Source organism: Cibotium barometz, chromosome 63, assembly GCF_041138505.1.
Source record: "Cibotium barometz isolate CiBa-2024 chromosome 63, ASM4113850v1, whole genome shotgun sequence".
Taxonomy (NCBI): domain Eukaryota; kingdom Viridiplantae; phylum Streptophyta; class Polypodiopsida; order Cyatheales; family Cibotiaceae; genus Cibotium; species Cibotium barometz.
In genome coordinates, this window is record NC_141108.1 from 5,112,024 (window position 1) to 5,127,263 (window position 15,240).

The following is a 15,240-nucleotide window of genomic DNA, read 5'->3' on the forward strand; positions in this document are numbered from 1 at the left end:
AGTTTATCTCAGAGGTTGAGTTTCATTTGGAAAATCTAGCTCATTTTGAAAGGGAAATTGATATCCCTACATTTAGTCTTATTTCTCTTGTGTGAACATTTTGGAAGTCGATGGGGAGGATTCAACCGCCGGTGACTCGGTTCACCATTCAACCATTCTCAGCATGCTCTGCCACGTTTCATCCTCGAATTATTAGTTTTGCAGTCTCATTGGGTTGGAAGGGCACGCGTGCTTCTAATCTCTTGTTTTTCCATGTGATAGCATAGGACAAAGTTTTGTTTTGGGTTTTTGTTTGTGTCCCTTCGTGTAGCACTTGCATCCCAATCTCTTTATCTGCTAGCAAAAAAGAATCCTATCAACGTTAATAGTTTCACATGCAAGTTTTGATGTTTCTTGTGTAGGGGATACTGCCATATTGAGAGTTTAATTGAGTTCCTTTGGTGAGACTATTTTGATTTTTATCTCCTCATTTGAGCTTGTTTCGACCTCTACCTGTTGCTTGTCCTTAGTTTTGTTTGGTTTCTAAGGTTCCATATCCCTTTTCTTTAGTTGAGCTTTTGGTTAATTTGAGGCTTGTTTGCTTTCGTTTAGTTCTTAGTTCAAATTTTAAGGATTCATCCTTCAGTTGTGGATCCTTGCTGGTCTGATGTGTTATAATGTTTTCATCAACCGATTTGGAAGTTTGAGCATTGGCAAATTTTGTTTTGGTTCGCACCTTGGCTTGCAGCCATGTTAGTACATTTAATGATATGATGGTTAATCATCCATTAAGTGGTGTGGCTTCTATTGTGTTTGGCATTGCTCTGTTTAGTTTTAACAGTCTTTGAATGAGTGGTGTAAAACACACATTGCTCACATAGGGATTTCAAAGTGTTGGCAGAGACAGGGTGATCTATAAATTTGTGTGGTCCACGATAGTAGAAACACTGGAATGATGATCTTGTCATGTTTGTAACAACCTCTTCCCTTTGTTTCATCTCATTCTGGGCCAAGGGAACTAGTCTTTCCAATTGGAGTTCTTGTATTTGTAGGGTTTCATGGTTTTGTTTCTTGTGATGATTGTTGTTGATTCATTTGTATAGTATTTTTTTGAGTTAAAGATGATGCACCAATCAAACAAGATTGGCGCACGACTTGTGTTTGTGTGATTGATTTGGTTTGGTTGCATAACCATTAGGACACAGTGTGGTTTCATGGCCTTGTTTGCAATGATTGCAATATAAAAGCATTGGCTAAATATCCCCAAGTGTAAGAGGTTTCAAACTTTGTTGATGCACCACCACTTCTTTGTTAGAAATCTTCATGGCACATATTTTGGTGAAACGAAGTTTGGTATAGCCTGCACTAAGGTTGCCCAATCCCTTCCTATGATAAAATCCACTTCCTACACATAGTCTAACACACAAATCTTAGATTTCAAGGGGGTAGCTCCACATAGACTATGCATTCACAAAAGGTCCTAGACATGGCATGCCTTGAGTGTCAGTCCATGGAATTCATTCGTGAGCCTGCAAGCTTAGCTCACGCTATGGCTCATATGTCATGAGATTATTTTGCCTATAAGGATAGATTTGAGATTGGATGCATTTGACTCGCAAGCTCGTTTCAAAGCCAATTTCTATTCTAGGAATCCATTGGAATGCTTCAGGTTTAGGAGCTTCAAGTTGTTGAGCTTTTAAATATTTTGGCTATGGTAAGATGTGTTTAGACTCTACAGTCTCACTTTTAACAAGGGTTCCTTTGGTCATAATAAGAGCAATTTTTGAAGGATGGTTTAGGGATCTCTAAGAGGATATTTTGCTTACTTTTATCAATAGAATACCAGGTATTCACCAACCAATCACCACCAAGGACAACCTCTTCTGGGTAACTTGAAATTCACATTTGATGTTATCATCCTCAGTGAGATTTGTGTAGCTCTAGACTTCGAGGTCTTGGCCTTCAGCATCTAGCACATTCATTTTTCTAGGAGTGAGCATGTGTTGGTCTAAAGATGCCCAAATTCTTCTCGAAACAATATTGTGAGTAGTGTTGAGGCTAATCAATGCTTGTTTTTGTTGAATTATTTTGCCCACCACTAGGAAATCTAGCTAAATGTTAATTGGATCCTCCAAGCAAGAGGTAGCATAGATGTTTCGGTGATTGATTCCCATTCACTTCTAGATTCATTCATTTGATCCTCGCGAGAGGTAGCATAGATGTTTCAGTGATTGATTTTCGTTCACTTTTTGTAAGATGTAAAGGTGTAAGAACCTCCCCTTCTGTCTCTTGTAACCATCCCTCCTCAGAAATGGACAAAGATCTTGTTTTATCTAGTTTTGGCCTAGAGAGAGAAAATGTCTAGAGAGGTAATTCAAAATTGAGATATTTTTAGATACAAAAATTCTCCTGATATCTAAAATGAATTCCCCTAAAATAGAAGTTCAAAAGGAACTTTCCAATGTGCATTAGGAATTAATTGAATATATGTATAAGAGACAGCCTAAGGATCCACATTTTCAGAAATTTTTGAATTAAGGTTCAAATAAGGTTCCAAAGGACCAATAGGATTAATCCAAGTGTTGGGATGACAAAAATACAAAGAATAAAAGAAAATGTCCCCAAAATGAGTAAATGCTCACAGAAGATGAAGAGTTGACTGAGTACAGGGTTTATTAGTTAAAAACTAAGGTATATTAGTAAAAAAATGGCATATTTTGGTGAAATGATGCATTTTTGACACCTCAGTATAAGGAGGGAAAGCCATTTGAGGTAGGTGCCTTTTTTATCATCATTGCTTGACATTTTTAATTCAAAAAAATCAAAATATTTTATCTCTCCTCTCTCCTAGTATAAACTGGATCAAAAGGGGGCAAACTAATCCAAATCTTGTCCGAATTGGGTCAAACTGAAGCTGGAAGGCTCTAGATCCCAGTTGGACTTGGTTAGTGGCCTCCCTCACCTATAAATAGACCCTCATTCCTTTGTATTTTCATCTTTGAGCAATACCATGCCAGTATTATCTCTAAATTAGCATATTTCTATTCTCTCTCTAATTTGCCTCTTCTCTTGAGAGCTTGGAGCTTCTCTATTCTCCATCCTTTCTTGGAGATTATCCTCCCCCTCTTGGTGGCCAAGGATTTTCTTGGGGGCTTCACTTCTAGCCAAAGAATCAAGCCAAATTCAAAGGTAAACCTAATTTAATGGTTTTTTTTTCAATTCTCTCAATGATTTTCTTCTTCTCAACCCCTCTAAAGCTTGCAAAGCTTTCAAAGCAATGGTTTTTTCTTCAATTTAAGCTTTCCAAAGATTTATAATGTCTAATTAGATTAATGTTAATCTTTATGCTTAATTATAATATTTTCTTTAAGAAAATCTCTCTTGATTAATCATCCTTATGGTAGAAGGATGATTCTTAATGATAATCTCTTTATCTTAATCCAAACTCTAGGCTTGACAAGTTAGAGAAAGAGATTAGTTATTTTTATGATTTTTAATCTAAAAAAGGATGATTAATTATTTTAAACTTGTTTACGATATAGAAAAATCATATTAACTCATCCTAAATTGAAAGAGGGTTATGCTAACATTTTTAGAAATGAGGAATGGTTATTTTAGTTTAATCAAGATAATTAATCATAATTATGGTTATAATTATGTTATGTATGCATAATTTAATTTTAGTCTAAAAGAGGAGTTTCTATCATATTTCCATTACAAGTATTCATTTTAAAATAGGAAATTGAACATTCTCAGTAATTGAAGCGAAGCTATGGTAAAAATTTTTAGAAAAAAATATAAATCTTATTTTATGCATGATTTTAATAAAGCAAAAAGAGAAATTTCTATCATATTCTAGGCATAGATATTTTTATGCTAAAGAATGATTTTTGTCTTATTTATGGAAAATACTTTTTATGCATATTTATTTAATTAGAGAAGAGAGAGATTTTTGATATATTTATTTAAAAGAGGAATTCCCATGATATTCTAGATTTAAACATTTAAATGTTATAAGAGGAATTTTTGGCATATTCTAAAATATGAGTATTCTTATTTATTTATCAAAAGCAAAATTTTGAGTATTATCATTTTCTTAGAAAATATGGGAATGAATTTATGTAATAAATTTTATGCAAAAAGAGGAGTTTTGAGCATTATCCAATTGACAAAAAAATAAAGAAGTTTATGCACATTTTTTTTCTAGAATCATTCAATTTATGAGAATTATGAAAATGATTCATTTAAATTAGTGTTTATACTGAAAGAAGAAATATGGGTATAATTGATTTTTTTAAATCCCATGAATATTTTATTCAAAAAAGAAGAATGTTGAGTATATCTTATTTTGAGAAATTTGAGAAAGAATGTGAAAATATTCATCAAGAAAACTTGGATAATTCTTAATCAGAAAAGGAATTTTGAATACTTTTGACCTTTGGAAATTTGAAGTATTCTCACATCCACAAGTGCCATCAACTTTACAATCTAGGCAAGGTGTTGTCACAATTGTACAACATCATATCATGGGACACTAGAGTGATGGTGAGTCCATCCTTGATGGAGTTTGCACTCTTTTCACACTACACCACCCCTTTATGCTTTTTAGACCGAGAATATAGGGGGATGGAGCACAATGTGTATGAGGAGATCAAGAGAAGAGAGAGAAGGTTATGTAGGGAGGGTTAAGGAAGGAAAGGAGATTAAGTAAGGTGAGAGAAATTTTTTCTTTTAGTAGATCGCCCTTGTAGTGCTTTTCTTTCCCCTGCCTTTTGTGAAGATAACCCAGTGCTAACTAAACCTTCCAAGTGTGGAAAGGTCTAGCACTTATCTCTCTTAAAGGTATCAAGCTCTCATCAAAGACTTGAGATCCCTTTTCTTATCATTTTTGAATTGCTTTTTCAAATGAGAAATTCATGAAAAGTCTCAAGAAATTCATGTAATAAAGCCTCCACTTCCTATAGGGCTTGTGGAAAAAGGCAAGGTTACAAAATTGTGAAGAAAAGGAAGCTTGGATGTGCAATTTCTTGCCATTTCAATTCCTCATTTCATTGACACACCCTTATTAATTACTTGGAGCTTCATCAAACAAATCTCCCTATGTGGTTAGTTCCTTGAGTAGCATTGCTTCTTCATATCACAAGCTTGGGGGGCATTACAAGCGGCCATAACACTTAAGCTGTGGATGGCTCCAACAATCCTCATTAGGAAGCTCGTGGACTACCTACACAAACACTATGGTTGGGGAAAAGGGAGCGTGGATCCTCTCATGGAAGTATACGTGCCAAGGATGAGTCAACCTCACTGGCTATACATGCAAGACCTATGCTCTACATTGTCTACCATGCTCTCCGACCACCACCTAGCACCGCAGTATCCCTACATGCCTCTCACTCACACCACACCCACCACCACTGACCACTCACTCACCTCACTCACATACAGAGATAGACAAAACACCACAAGAGCATAACACTATATACCAAAATGCCGAAAAGACTGATACAAGAGAGACTATGCTCCAACAGAGAGAATCTCATACACCAGAGAATGTGCTTCAAGAGAATGTCCTACACGAGAGAGAATGCTCCCCTTAACTCGTTCTTGGGTTTCCTCCTCCTCAAAGTCCCAACCCTTATCATGTTGTGTAGAGGAAAGATCTGCCATCAGAAAAAGGGAGATGGTGCTCAAGAGGATCTCGCCCTACCTTGGGAAAGGGAGAGAGGTGTTGCCTCCATGAGTACCCTCGGAGTTGGCCATGCACGTCGTTTAAGTGCCACTAGTAGTCAGAAGACGCGATGGGTCGGAGATGTCAGACGGCACTAGCGGGGAGACGACGATCGGAGGCGATTGGAGGGCACCGTCGATGATGGCAGTTAGAGTGGTCTGAGGGCACTGGTGGTGATGGCGGTCGGAGGGCACTGGCGGTGATGACAATCGGAGCAGTTGGAGGTGATAGTGGGAGGCTAGTGGTGGACTGTGGGGGACTCGGCTTCTTGCTATCCATAGGTCGCCCACCACTACTACTCAATTCACGGTCCTAGTGAATGCCACAAAAAAAACAGGTGGTTCTCTGGCAAGCTAGACTCTAGGCAAAACATCCGGCAGGCAGGCTCCTAGGCATACCTCATACCCAATGATCTTTTCTTTTGGAGAGATACGCAAATAATGAAAATAATTCAACTAGGCTCCTGGGAAAGTTCATCCAGTAAGATAGCTATGGAAAAAATGATTGAACTGAGAGCTCCTCCTGGGGGCACTTAATCCAGCAAGCCATTTTTGAGTATTACCTGTCTGTATTACCACTATTATTGCCTACATCCAGCAAGCTATCGCTGACTGTATTACCACTATCATCCCCTGGGCAAAGCATCCAACAAGAAGGTTACTATTACACCAAAAAAATTACAAAACCAATCTAAAGAATAATCACTAGCCACTTCGTTCGGGTTCTGGCACAAAGTCAAGGCATACAAAGATACAAAATGAAACATAGTACATGAAAGATCCGCTTTCTCATTAACAGAAAAGATCCGCTTCTCATTAACAGAAAAGGTCCACTTATCCCAAGCATCATTAGCATGTGCCAAGGCAATCTCTAATATAACTTTTGCTTTAGGGTCAAGACTGCTCATAAACTGCCACGAAGGTGGCCATACCAAGGGCTTTGCAGTTAAAGGGTTGAGAAGAGCTACACATGTTGTGTGCCCTTGAGCGTTTCTCTGCAACCTATCTGCACCCCATGCTGGAAGCTCTTTTACACATTCAGTTGACCCACCTCGGGCCGCAAATGTAAAGGTGTGCTCCCAAATTCGAGGCTGCTTCAAGATTATCTAAAGGCAGTGGAGGTGCCCACCACTGTTTGTAGTGTAGTACATGCAAGTCCTCCCACGGGATGCATCAAATATGAGGACATTAGCTCCCCCTTCCACCACAGCTCAATGCAAGCTACTCTTCCATGCTTGCATGGTGTTTGGTTGTGATGAATCAAGGCATCCACCATAGCCCCATTATCCAAAAGCAGCAAAAGCACATCTCATCCACCTCTTCATCAGTCAGCTCCTCACCAAGATTTGTCATCACAAGTGATTGTGAAGCCATACACTACACTATCTCATGTGCTGATTATGTTTCGGCATGCATAGATTTTTTTCCTATGTTGGAAACATCCATATGTGTTGATGTAGCAGCCCATTGTGAGCCAATGATGAGCTTTATGATGGTTGGAAAATTTCAAACCATTGATAGTTGTGTGGAAAAGCTTCCTTCACCTTTCTCAAGGACTCTTCACAGTTGGATTTATGTTGCATTGATTGATGATTGTTGTGGGCAACAAGCACATGTGGATTAGCACCGAGCTTCTTAGAATGACTCATCTTTTCTTGGGGTTGACTTGGAGTTGTCTTCAAGAGATATTGATATGCATGAGAGATGATGGAGTCCATATGTATTATGAAGGTGGATGGTTTTGCTTTGGGTACTACACCTTCTATTCATGCATGTATCCATGGGTATGATGCGTTTGTAGAAGAGATGGATGCTTATGTTCATGAGAGATTAGACAGTTGTGCATCTACGTTGTGTGATGCTCATGGTGTGGACATATGTGATGCTTATGTATCGATTAGTGTTATTCATGCATTGTTTGGTGTGGATAGTTGGGCCTTGGATTCAAATATGGATAGCGTTGGTTATGAATTGATAGGTGGCCCATGGACTACATTTGTGAATCCAACTTACGATGCTTTTCCAAGTTTGGATTGGAAGGTTTATGATTGTGATCTCTATGAGACCACTTCATGTGTGGATGATGCCTTAAGAGACTAAGGTTTTGTAAAAGGGGAGGAGAAGGGTGTGTGTGTGAATGGACTTATGGTCCACTAGCTCACCTATTTAAAGGTGGAGCTAGAAGGCATTTTTGTATGGAGCAAGAAGCCTAGTTGTATTTTGAGCAACTTAATAAGCAAGATATTTTCTTGTATTTTGTGAGTCTCTCTCCTCCACATCTTTGATCTAGCATGAGAACCACGAAATTCTAACATGGTATCAGAGCTAGGCAACTTGCAAGGTGTAGAATAGGTCAAAAAAGTGGTTTTTAGAGTGTATCTCATCTACCCCCAGCCAATGGAGGCCCTCCAGCAGCTTGTGGAGGCTGTATCTTGGCGTGATTTGAACTAAGAAGATCAAGATTACCTCCATGCGCTCAGTTTCGTACTGCCAATTCATGGTTTGCACCCCTCTCCGTCGCGGCATTACGCTCTGAGCAAGTCGGCACTGTTTCTGCTACGTAGCCAATGTCATACAGCAACACGCCGTGTGTAGGCGATTGCAGGCTGCGTGGGCTTAGGGCTTTTGAAGCCCATAACCTCAAATAAGATGGCCACCTCATCAAGAAGAAGCTGCTCCAAAGGATCATCAAGATGAGGAGGCACTAGCAGTGCTTCTAAAGAGTGTGGACAAGGGAAAGTATGAGAACATTGTGGCAACCTTAAAGAATGTACCAGATTTGAAGCTACATGAGATAGAAGGAGCTCTACTAGAGCAAGAGTACAAAGTCAAAGAGAAGAAAGGATTGGAACCAACAACTGGAGAGGAGAAAGCATTCTACACCCAAGGAGGCCTTGCACGAGGACGAGGAAGAGGAAGGGGAGGAGGAAGGACCTTCACTTCTCACAACTGTGGGAAGCCAAGACATATGGCTAGAGACTGCTACAACAAACCAAATGAAGAGGGATCGACATTGGCAAACTTCATGGAGACTCCTAAGATAGAGGAGTCAGAACATCTTTTCGGAGAGAAAAAGAGAGAGAAACCCCATAACCCAATGTAACCTGCCCCAATAGAGTAAAACCACCTCTAAGCCACCGATGATGTAGGCCATGTGGTAGATGTATGTGTGAGCACTTTAGTCAAGGTCACGGGCACTTGTAGTAGCCTTGGACACATAGAGAGAGAGTGGACTATGAGTTAGGGACTTGAGGCACTGGTTGTTGGCGGGCCACCAAGTAAGAGGGAAACTTGGTATAGGGTCCAGGTGTGCTAGAGTTATTCACTTAAGGGGAGGTGTTGAAATATGCAAGTGAATGGATGTGTGCGGGAACAAGCCCTTAACGTGGCAAATCCATTTGACCCAGGGGTACATGTGGTTATCTCTATATCTTGGGTGCATTTGGTGGATCAAATGTGTAGACATAACAGTGATTTTGCTTGCTAGAATTTCTTGTAAATCAGATAGAGAGCTTCATACTTCTTGGATATCATGGTACTTGCATTTGGAAGTGTTGATAAGGGATGGAGAGGAAGTTTGGGGCTGTTTTGCATACTTGCGATGTAGTTTTTGGCCATTGGAAGCAATTTATTGCCTACTCTCGTGCACATCTGTAAAACAGGCGACCCACACCTCTAGTCACATGTTTCAAATATGTGTAATAACCTCTATGAATGTTTAGCCTTTTCTTCCTAAGTTGATATGGGTAACAAGAGACCTAAACCTTTATTATTGTTTCAAACCTTTAGTTAATGTTTTAAATATTTGTAATAACCTCTATGAATGTTAAACTTTTTTTTTTCCTAAGTGGATGTGGGTAACAAGAGACCGACACCTTTGGTCACATGTTTCAAATATAACTCTACATGCACAAACAGGAGACCTACACCTTCAATCGCACATTTCAAATATGTAGTGACCTCTTTGTGCACATTTGTAAATAGGATACTTGCACCTTTAGTTGAATGTTTTAAATGTGTAATAACCTCTATAAATTTTTAGCTTTTTTGCCTCAGGCTAATGTGGGTACAAGTAAGATGTGGCATGAGACATTAGACTTGAGATTTATAGTCTTAAAATAGATACAAAAACCCAAGCACCTAATAGATGCATGTGAAGTATCTTAATGGGCAAGCAGTATTCAACAAACATTTTTGCAAGTGTATGTAGCATAGTCAATGTTTCCATCTTGATCTGTCGTCGAAAGATGCTTACCACAGCTTTGGTTAGTTCTTCCTACTTCATGTTATTGACCAATTTAGCAAGAATATTCTTGAAGGATAAGTCCAAGGCTTTTTGAAAGATCAAAGTATGGCTTGGAATGGTGTCAAGAATGAGATAATAAATAAGCTAAAGAAGCTTTTAATTGTTTGGAGTGGAGAGTAGCTTTTAATTGATTGGGGTGGAGAGTAGCATTTAATTGATTAGGGTGGAGAGTAGCATTTAATTGATTAGGGTGGAGAGTAGCATTTAATTGATTAGGGTGGAGAGTTCACTTTAAGGAGAAAGGGATAAACTAGCAAGAGCACGTGAAGAAGATCTCACAAGAAACAATGAGGAGGAGCATGGCCAAAATTTTTGAGGATGAGATTTTCTACTCTTGGCAAGGTGATCCCTCCAATCACTGAGTGAATTTCACAACTTTTTTTGTGCATGAATTTCTTTGGTTTTCATGCCAAGGTCAGCATCAACACACACACACACACACACACACACACACACATATATATATATATGTATGTATGTATGTATGTATATATGTATGTATGTATGTATGTATGTATGTATGTATGTATATAAGGTGTGATTATTTCTAGGCATGTAGAACTTTCGAGCGAGAGAGAAACTTATGCGTGAATTCTAGAGAGACAAAATCATGATTTTTTTTCTCAAGTTTTTATAGTGGTGTTTAGAATCTAGTTTGTGTGGATAGGGTGGTTTTTAAATTCAAATGAGTAGGTATAAGAGGTTTTTCCCAAAAAGGCAAGTGGGAGACACAAGTTAACACTTCATGAGTAGGTATAAGAGGTTTTTTCCCAAAAAGGCAAGTGGGAGACACAAGTTAACACTTCATGGCACCCTTTTACACATCTCTTACACACGTTATAAATGGCCCCTAAAAGTGGATTCTAGTCAACTCACAAGGCACCTTCACATTGAATGCACATTAGAGTTGTGAGAAATAATGATTAAGAGTTAATCTAAGATTAATCCTTTTAATTGATTATAGACTCTGATTAACCACTAATCATACTAAGTAATTTACACAATTAAGCACATCGTTGGATTGAGCGTTGAATTATTAAGACATGTGCATTACCTAATGTGTAAATTAACTAATAAATAAAGATTAATTAAGCTCTTAATTATGGGCTTTTTGCTTATACAAAAGAGAGCTAGAATCCTTAATTTTTTGAGTTTTGAGTGTTAATTTGGTGTAATAGTGCATCAACATGCACGCTTAACCACATTTTCTAAACCCACATTAGCCCAAATACCACTTAAACTGCTATTTTTTTGGGTTTTCCACTCTTTATCGTCACTAATCACTTACCAAAAACCAATCCAATTAGTGAAATTAGTGAAAATAAAGAGTGTTTAATGGTTTTTTTTGGGGATTTTCCTTGATGATTAAGCTAACTAGAATAGATGCTAATACTCTAATATACTAAAACATAACAAAAAACTCATTGGAAGTGCAAAAATTAGCATCTAATGTTTATGTAAAAAATACAAAAGGGAGAAAAGCTTTCACTAAAATTCTTTCTAATGCTTAATGTAATATAAATGATGCCTAGATTAACCTACAAGGATACTAAATGAACCATTAAAATTAATCTAAACACATCAAAAATATAAAAAAATTAAGTAAAAAAATTAAGCTAAAATATATTCTTTTGTAAAAAATGAGGGAGAGGAAAAAGCAACCAAAATCACCATAAATCTCTATTAAACCAACTCTTTTTTATGGGAATCCGCTGCTACTAAAGAGTATGGGAAATGGGTTATGCATAGATTTAGAGAACAAATAATAAAAAAGCCAAGAATTTCTTCCCAACAATCCTTGGCAGCCGGGGCCAAAATGTTATTTTCCACTTCGGCCTCTCCTAGAAACACATTCACAGTAGCAAGAGATTATCGTAGCAAGCTACAACCATCGTGGGGATCTTTCCAATGGGCTGAGCTCGAGCACACCGCTTCAAGAGCTCCACACCTCCTTGAGTATCTATGTTTATCATCGTCTCTTGGAGCATTGTCACACTATCACATTAGACTATGGGTCCTTATCCCTTCTCATACCTCACACCACTCACACACACTCACTAGCATGCATTAGAGAAAAATATTAGAGAGGAGATTAGTAGGAGAAAAACTCAATTACACAATGGGAGAGAGTGTTTTATTATGAGAGAAAGTGCCTTATATACAAGGCCAAAAGTGTTTACACACACTTAAACTATGCCTGATTAGGTGCCCCAGGTTCATAAGTGGCCTATTGCTTATACCATGCTTAATCTCATATTACATGCATGAAGTTCATTCATAGGGAATCCATTCTAGCTTATTGTTACCCACACACTCTTGGAGTGGGATCGCCCCATAAGTATTTCATCGGACCATTTTGAGCTCTACTCCAAGTTGTAGATTTGGACATGATTGCTTCATAAATTGTTTATACATGATTTTGGTGTCTCCATCTCTTTGCTATTTGATGTAAAATTATAGCGGCAACTCCTGTTGACCCCAAAATAAGTTAACAATGCTCAGTTGTTGATGATCCATGAACCATCGAGTGTTGAGAAATGTTCTTCCTTTGTATAAATATCTTTGATTGCCATAAATAGATCCAATTTTGTTTCAACATTATTCCTGGTGGGTCCCTTTTTCAAAGTGCAATTCTTCTCATCTGCATTGAACATATGGCTAGGCTTGTCTCATAATAGAAACACTCAGCATTTGATTTCTTCTTCTTGGCAGAACCATTGGGTTTACTAAAGTCCTTTCCCTTATAGCCAAAGCTTTTCCTTCTGCATGTACCACTTCAACAGGAACTTGATAAGCTCCTCTACTAAAAGTACTCCATTATTGACGTAACGGATCAAAATATTCTATTTCATTAATATTTTTGTGTCTCATTCACGAAATATTGCTTGAAGAACTTAAGAACTTTTTAAAAATTGAAGATATAGATAAGGAAGTTGAATCTTGATCTATTAGTGAACAATATCAATTGATAAAACCTTCAGTGTCGGGATGAATGAAGGTCAAAATGAGGCATAGAATCTTAAAAGATAAGATACAATTCACGACAATATACTTATTTTTGGGATATCTACTCCTCCTTCGCATGTAACATCACACTACAAGTTGTTTGCCATCTAATGCACTGGGCATTTATAGGTTGCAATTGCAGAATGTATTACCAGTTATTAAAAATGAGGATCAATCTTCAAGATTGGGATTTTGAAAAATAATGAGATTTAACATATAGATCTTTTGTTATTCTGAAAATATTTTCAGTTTCAACACCTACGTGTACCTCTAGTATCTTGCAAAAAGATTTGCAAAATTTTGTGGATCGAGCTGTTGAGCGACGAATTTGCTTGCCCAGACGGCTCGTGTGTGTTGTGGTGCATATGGTGCGTTTATCTTCAAACCAATTTATTACATACGTAAAAATCTCCTCATCCATTTTTTCCCTTCAGCTCAGGGAATTGAGACACAAGACCCGCCATCCAAGTTATTCCTTTTATTATTATTACTATCTCTTTTTTTTGTTGGAAATAGATTGGTATGAGGAAGCCCATCGTCCTAAAGTGCACAATATGAAAATGGTTTTATTTTGGCATTCGGTTATGGCTCGGACTTGCATCAATATCTCTCAAGGCTCGAGGGATGGAAGCATATGTGCAAAATGAAATACCAATAGGCAAAAGTGGGGAACTTTGAATCTCAAGCAAGGCACGCGTGACGAGTCTGCTGACACGTGCCCAGTGCTGGAAGGTAAAAAGGAGAAGTGTTATAATAGGTCATGCACCTATCTCACAGTGAGGTCACCAACATTGTGTTGAACTCCTCAAAAGTAAGAGGTGGGTCATGCACTTGTGTCTTCAATAAGGTCACCAAATTATCATACTTTGCGAGGCAAAACTCTCATGATCTTATAGATACTTTATTCATGATATGAACTACTCTATGGGTACTTGTGTACATGAACCCCCCAACCTAATGGGAAGATCTACGTCTACCCAAGAGTGCGATCCATTGACCCACACTCACATATGTATTATACATAGCAAGATACCAAGTCTACATAAACTATTTGGTCATATTTGGCCACCATTCAGTGTCTAAATTGGTGACGTGCCATGGGTGCTAATCACATTGGCTACTTCTCATATATGGAGCCTTATAAGATGGAGGACATCCGTAACCCGTAGTGATATAATATGAGGGTGGAGGAATATTGAGCAAATGATTTTCTAATAAATTTTGTTGATGTTCCACAAGGTTCCAAGTTTTGTTGACATTCCACAAGGTTCCAAGTTTTGTTGACATTCCACAAGATTCTTCATGATAGAGTCATAATCTATTTGCATAGCCACATCTAATTTGCATCTTCTTGTGCCTCATCAACAAGACTTGTGGTCTCTTGTACCTTCATTATCTGTTCCATGAGTGTAGAATTGACAAGAAGGGCTTGCTTGGGCCCTCTTTTTCTCATATATTCTCTTGGATGGTAGGTGCATTATTGGGATGGTTGGTGCATTATTGTGATCAAAGAGTTTCTCTTGGATGGTAGGTGCATTATTGGGATGGTTGGTGCATTATTGTGATCAAAGAGTTTTTTGATCGACTTGGAGAATCCTATTGTCTTTATTTTTAGTACAAGAAACCCTTTTAGCTTCATAGTAGGTTTCTTATTGGAGTAGGCTTATTGGGGAGAGTGATCCCCTCAATTGCTTTGATGTAGGTCGCTAGTTGCAAATGTGCACTATAGTATTAATTACCTTGATCCAAAATGTATTTGGAAGTCCTTTCCTTTTGAGCATACTCTGATTTCAATCCATGCAGTTCTTGTGCTTAGCTACTCCATTTTTCTTTGGTGTATGAGTCGTCAATTATCTTTTTATCCCTTTCTCCTTAAAGTGAACTCTCCAACCTAATCAATTAAATGCTACTCTCCACCCTAATCAATTAAATGCTACTCTCCACCCCAATCAATTAAAAGCTACTCTCCACTCCAAACACTTAAAAGCTTCTTTAGCTTATTTATTATCTCATTCTTGACACCATTTTTCTTTGGTGTATGAGTCGTCAATTATCTTTTCTTCTCATGCGAGCTCTTTTTCTCGTACTCTCTTTTTTGCACAAAATTGTTGTTTCTTACTTTGTGTGTTTCTCATGCTCTCTAGTGGTTTTTCACTATGTTTTTTTTCTAAGCAATGTTTTCTCGCACTTGTTCTTTCTCACACTTGCTCTTGCTCTTTGCG